This window comes from Podarcis liolepis (assembly GCF_965112155.1).
Source record: "Podarcis liolepis genome assembly, chromosome: 4".
Classification (NCBI taxonomy): Eukaryota; Metazoa; Chordata; class Lepidosauria; order Squamata; family Lacertidae; genus Podarcis; species Podarcis liolepis.
This window is the reverse complement of record NC_139558.1, coordinates 100,001,529-100,007,776: the sequence shown is the minus strand read 5'-3', so window position 1 is coordinate 100,007,776 and position 6,248 is coordinate 100,001,529. Positions and strand designations below refer to the sequence as shown.

The window sequence follows — 6,248 nt, the reverse complement described above, 5'->3', positions numbered from 1 at the left end:
CAGAGCTAGAGTCCCCAGAATTGCCTGGGTAGAGAGATTGCCCATTAAACCATAAAGGCTTCCAGTGGTGCAACTGGGCAGCTGCCCCAGATTCTGAGCTTTTGCTTTGAAAAAAGCCTGTCTGTAGCCCTGTGAGAAATAAAAATTTGAGGCATAGTGTGCAGCTTCTTCTAGGTCGTATCTGTGAAAGGAGTGTGGTGTGGGCACGTTGTGATTTGTTCCTGGTACTGGGGAATGTTCCCTGTTGTTATTACATACACAAAGTATCAAATGTCGTGACAGTAATAATAATACAACAAACCAACACCACCACAAACTGGCTTATAAGTATAAAACCAAATTTACTAGAATAATAGCTAGAATAGAGATAGACTTGTAAGCATTCAAACAACAAACATACTAAGGTGCCATGTGCAAGACAAAGCCTGGAGATACTGTAAACATGGAGTGGATAAATGTACAACTCTATCTTAACAAGTCACATGTGCAGTAAACATTATACAGACTGGGTAAATGAACCGTTCAACTAGTAGTGCAAGTCCAGTCACAGAACGGCAACCCCGTGCCGCCACAATGGAAAAGAAAAACTGCTTTGAAAAACTTTTTCATATTCTCCAGTGTGCTACCCTTGCCGTTGTGGCTTTGTCTAGTTATTATTCTAGTAAATTTGGTTTTATACTTATAAGCCAGTTTGTGGTGGTGTTGTTTTGTTACCCTGTTGTTATTAGATAGCAACATCATCCATGTGTGTGTGTGATCTCCATAATCAGGACATAGCTGTCTTCCCATGGTAAATATAAGGCTGTTAAGAGTGGTTGTCCCTCTCATTTTGGGTTAAGCCGTTCCCCACAGCCAGCCATTTTGCATTCTGCCATGCCTCCTCTGTGGAAGCTATTTTGTGAGTGGCACACCCAGCAATCTCAAAATTCAAAATGTGTCCGCTCTTCCAAAAAGTTGGCAGCCCTTGGGCTGATCCAGAGGGACTTTAGTGTATGTCGTTAACACTAATTGAAATCCTTACCCGCAGAGTCAGGCGAAACCTCTTCATCTCCTGACCCCAAACAGGGGTTCTCTTCAGAAGTCTCCAATAGGTTTCTTGTGACCAGGCCAATGGGCCAGCTTTTTAATTTCCTTAACTGTGTGTCATAAGATACACCATCCGTCACTGACTCCTCATCCATACAGCTCTTTCCCCCTCTACACACTACAGATTGGCTCTCTTAGGGACTCTCTTGTCCTGTGCGAATATCAATTCAAAGGGATCCCATTGAACGGTGCGATTGTCCCCTGTGGATTTCTAAGCAGAAGGAGTTTGTGGAGCCAAGTCGGTGTGCTTCGTCTTGAATTCTTTCCAAGGAAATGGCTGTCTTTGTGAACCTTAATTTCTTTTTGTTGGTGCTGTTGCTGGCTATAGCTGCTGCTGTCTGTGAGTATGGGGCAATATCCCTCATCCCTTAATTTTTAGAGGGGTAACTATCAGGATCCTTTATCCCTTGACCTTAAAACAACGACAAATCAATCCCCTTTCCTCAAAGGAACTTGGAGTGGCAGCCGTTCAGAGGCTGGTAGGCCATCTGCCAAGGACGCTTTAGCTGTGATTCTTTAGGACCCTTAGGGATAGCTTCCCACTTGGCAATTCTATGATTCTGCCATTCCTATTTTATCCCCACAATGTGAGATAAGTGAGGCTGAGGTGGTAAGTGGCCCAGGTCACCCAGTGAGCTTCACCGCTGTCTAGATGCAAAGACTGTATTGCTTTGAAATATTTTAACTGCAAGAAGGGTCATTTAGTCCAACCCCCTGCAATGCAGGAATGCGTAGACAGAGTTTGACCCAGAGTTTGTCATTGGCTCCCAGTACGATTCTGAGCACAATTCAAAGTCTTGGTGCTGACCTTTAAAGCCCTAAATGGCCTGGGTCCAGTATTCCTGAAGGAGCTTCTCTACCCCCATCGTCCAGCCTGGACACTGAGGTCCAGTGCCGAGGGCCTTCTGGCAGTTCCCTCCCTGTAAGAAGGGAGGTTGCAGGGAACCAGGCAGAGGGTCTTCTCGGTAGTGGCACCTGCCCTGTGGAACACCTTCCCAGCTGATGTCAAGGCAATAAACAACTATTTTACATTTAAAAGACAACTGAAGGCAGCCCTGTTTAGGGATGTTTTTAATGTCTGACGCTGTATTGTTTTTAATATTCAGTTTGGAGCCGCCCAGAGTGCCTGGGGAAACCCAGCCAGATGGGCGGGGTATAAATAATAAATTATTATATTATTATATGTGTACAGTGGTACCTCGGGTTACATACGCTTCAGGTTACATACGCTTCAGGTTACAGACTCTGCTAACCCAGAAATAGTGCTTCAGGTTAAGAACTTTGCTTCAGGGTGAGAACAGAAATCGGGCTTCGGCGGTGCGGCGGCAGCAGGAGGCCCCATTAGCTAAAGTGGTGCTTCAGGTTAAGAACAATTTCAGGTTAAGAACGGACCTCCGGAACGAATTAAGTACTTAACCCGAGGTACCACTGTACAGTGTAATGTGTGTGAAGAAGTCTGCCGAGTCCAGCCAGTGGTCCACGCATCCCAGTATTGTCTGCAATGACTTGCAGTTTCTCCCTTCCTTGCTTGGAGATGGCGAGAATTCTGCACACAGTTCGGAACCTTCTGCGCACAGATGCTCTGCTGCTGAGCCACAGCCCTTGCCCAACACCTGTGCATTATGCTTCCCCAAAGGGAGAAGATATCAAGGGAAGAACGAAATTCCCTGTTGCTTGCAGCTGACAAAAAGCATGCCACGAGGATTTAGCCCCCCAAAATCTCCCTCTCTGGGCGAACTGCAACAGAACCTATCTTTTAAGAGGGCATTCATGTGCTTGGTTTTTCTTTTCTGCTGTTGCCGTTCACAGGTCTGGATGTTCGCACTGGGGAATGGGGTTGCGGAAACTTCCGAGGCTACTGCCGCAAGGACTGTTTCCCCCAGGAAAAATCTCTGGGGCCCGAAGACTGTGCTGAAGGCTTGGTGTAAGTCTCCTTTCTATGCCCCCTTCCCTGTTTTGATCTTTCTGTTGTTGAGATGATAAATAATTCTCAGAGCGCAACAGCCTGGTGGGAAATAAGGGAAACCAAACTTAAATGGCAGTGAGAGATTTTACTTTATTGGGCTCCATGATCACTGCAGATGGTGACAGCAGTCACCAAATTAAAAGACGCCTGCTTCTTGGGAGAAAAGCGATGACAAACCTAGACAGCATCTTAAAAAGCAGAGACATCACCTTGCCAACAAAGGTCCGTATAGTTAAAGCTATAGTTTTTCCAGTAGTGATGTATGGAAGTGAGAGCTGGACCATAAAGAAGGCTGATCGCTGAATAATTGATGCTTTTGAATTATGGTGCTGGAGGAGACTCTTGAGAGTCCCATGGACTGCAAGAAGATCAAACCTATCCAATCTTAAGGAAATCAGCCCTGAGTGCTCACTGGAAGGACAGATCGTGAAGCTGAGGCTCCAATATTTTGGCCACCTCATGAGAAGAGAAGACTCCCTGGAAAAGACCCTGATGTTGGGAAAGATGGAGGGCAGAAGGAGAAGGGGACGACAGAGGACAAGATGGTTGGACAGTGTTCTCGAAGCTACGAACATGAGTTTGACCAAACTGCGGGAGGCAGTGGAAGACAGGAGTGCCTGGCGTGCTCTGGTCCATGGGGTCACGAAGAGTCGGACACGACTAAACAACAACAAAGCTTAAACTTCTGTAACGCGATGGCTGAAATGTTCTTTATTTGTTACTATTTATTTTTTGCGTTTATAGCCCAACTTTTCTCTAAGGATCTCAAGGTGGTGTACGTAATTCTCCCCCACCCTCTTTTAATCCCCACAACAACCCTGAGAGGTAAGTTAGGCTGAGAGTGAGTGACTGGCTCCAAGGGGAGCCCCACAACTGTGTGAAGATTTGAACCCTCGTCTCCCAGGTCCAGGATTCTCAGCGCTACACGACACTGGCTTTTGGTAGCGTGTGCAAGTGTCCCACTTGGAGTGCAGTCCTCTTGTTGCCTGATGCAAGCCCAGTTTAAAAAGAGAAAAAGAGAGCTACATGCCTGAAAGAACTATCTCATGACACACTGAAAACCAATTTTCAGTTTCTGCCAACATCCAAAAATCTACAGAATTGGGTAGAACTTCTTAAATTGCATGTGACTTGGTGGTAACGGAAATCTAAAATTCTGTGAACCACCCTGAGACCTCCGAGTATAGGATGGTATATAAATTCAATACATGAATAAAATAAAAATAGTAGTTGCCAATCAATAGTTTGCAAGTGACCAGGGCCGTCTTCCCCAGTATGGTGAAATGCATCATATGCAGTTTAAATCCTAGCAATTATTTCTAAATTTGCATCTAAGAATTAGCACGTGCAGAATTTATGCAAATCTGTAAATCTTTTGTCCTTTTTGGCAAACGCACAGGTGATCACCCTAAACTCCTGCGATGTCTCAGTGTGGTTTTTTTTAAAAAAATTAATGCACTAGAGGACCATCTTTTGTCGCTACTAGCTGTGCGCACACACCATCCCTTTAAAGCACATTCTTTCCCTCAAAGAATTCTGGGCACTGCAGTTTGTTCAGGGTTGATGGGAACTGTAATTCTGTGAGCGCTAAACTACGGTGTATTGTGTTTTTAATATTCGGCTGGGAGCCGCCCAGAGTGGCTGGGGAAACCCAGCCAGATGGGCAGGGTATAAAAAAAAATTATTATTGAATTATTATTATTAGTCATGATGACTATATATGGTATGTATATCTTGGACACTGAAGTTCAGGTTTGCTAATAATTTGGTGTACTAGCATTGCTTTCTCTTAACCATTTATTCTTTCTGTTTACAGCTGCTGCATATCAGGCATGTTGGGATAGCAATTTGGATTAATAACCGAGTGACTGGGCTGTGAAGAGAATTTCTTGAGGATACTTGCAGGAGGGCAGGCAACAAAGAGCACAAAACGGCAGCCCCTTCAGTGCAGCAAACAGTGTGCAAACAATAAAATTATTTCTCCTTGGCTTTTGCTCTGACTTATGATGAATCGTTTCTTTATCATTAGTTATGGCAGCTTCGCTATCCAGGCCTAGGAGCGGGCAGGAAAAGACAAGATGGTTGGAGGGGGGGGTGTCCCTTCTGCCACACTTCTGAGTTCAGGGCACCTACGGGTGCCTCCAGATTATTAGTGTTTTGCAGGACAGACTCGGGTGCATGGTGGCACTCTAGATTTGCACATTTAAAGTGGATTAAAGCACTCTAGCACAACAAATAAACTTTTTTTTAAGGTGCCTTTTTTTTTGCTGTCTGGAAAGTAGCAGGGAAGCGCACTGAAAAGTATGGGTCGAACGAAAGATTAACAGGAAGATGTGCAAACACTCCCACAGAGAAATCAGAATGGATGACTGCTCCGCCCAGCACACTGGGCCGTTTTCTGAAACTTTTCCAATCGTACATCCTTTAAAAAATAAATAAAATTATGCATTTTCCATAGTTCGATACATCCACTTTATAATCATTTGTCCTACATTCTTTTACTTCCCCACACATCCCTCCATGGGTTCATATTTAATCCTCATTGAGCTGCAGTTCCTTAATTACTACCCCTCTTCTGGTTGTTTTTAACTGCTGCTCATATATCTTGTCCTACTTGGGAATTTATCGGGCTACTATAATTATTTAAGTATTCTCCATTTTATTCCCACTCCTCAGACTCATCCTGATTTCTTATATTTACAGTCAACATTGCTAGCACCGCATATTCTATTCACTTATTCTGCCAGTCTCCTTTTGTCCTTCCACCTTTGTGCATAGATTATTCTGGCAGCTGCCGTTACACATCCTTTTTTATTTATACCCCACCCTCCCCAGCCAAGACTGGGCTCAGGGTGGCTAACAACCAATAATAAAAACAAGTTGATTAAAATACAACTTAAAAAACAAGATTAAAATACAGCATTAAAACATTAAGATGCGGCCTCTTCAGAGGAGGAGAAAGAAAAAAGAAAGAGGGGGAGGGAATCAAATCAAATTGATTCTAAGCCAAAGGTCAGGCGGAACAATACATAAATAAAATGTCCAGTAGCACCTTAGAGACCAACTAAGTTTGTTCTTGGTATGAGTTTTCGTGTGCATGCACACTTCTTCTGAAGGTGCTACTGGACTTTTTATTATTATTAGATATATATATGAGTACCAAGGTGTTTGACAACCAAGGTACGACTTATACGCC

The 6,248-nt window shown here is 44.0% G+C and overlaps 1 long non-coding RNA gene across 1 annotated transcript; it reads left to right on the top strand.

Moving 5' to 3' along the window:
* The first annotated feature begins 1,174 nt into the window (after window positions 1–1,174).
* On the top strand, window positions 1,175–5,037 carry LOC310705402. The gene is made up of 3 exons (XR_014525235.1): window positions 1,175–1,426; window positions 2,896–3,010; window positions 4,869–5,037. It is a non-coding gene; the product is annotated as an uncharacterized lncRNA (long non-coding RNA).
* Window positions 5,038–6,248: the final 1,211 nt, after the last annotated feature.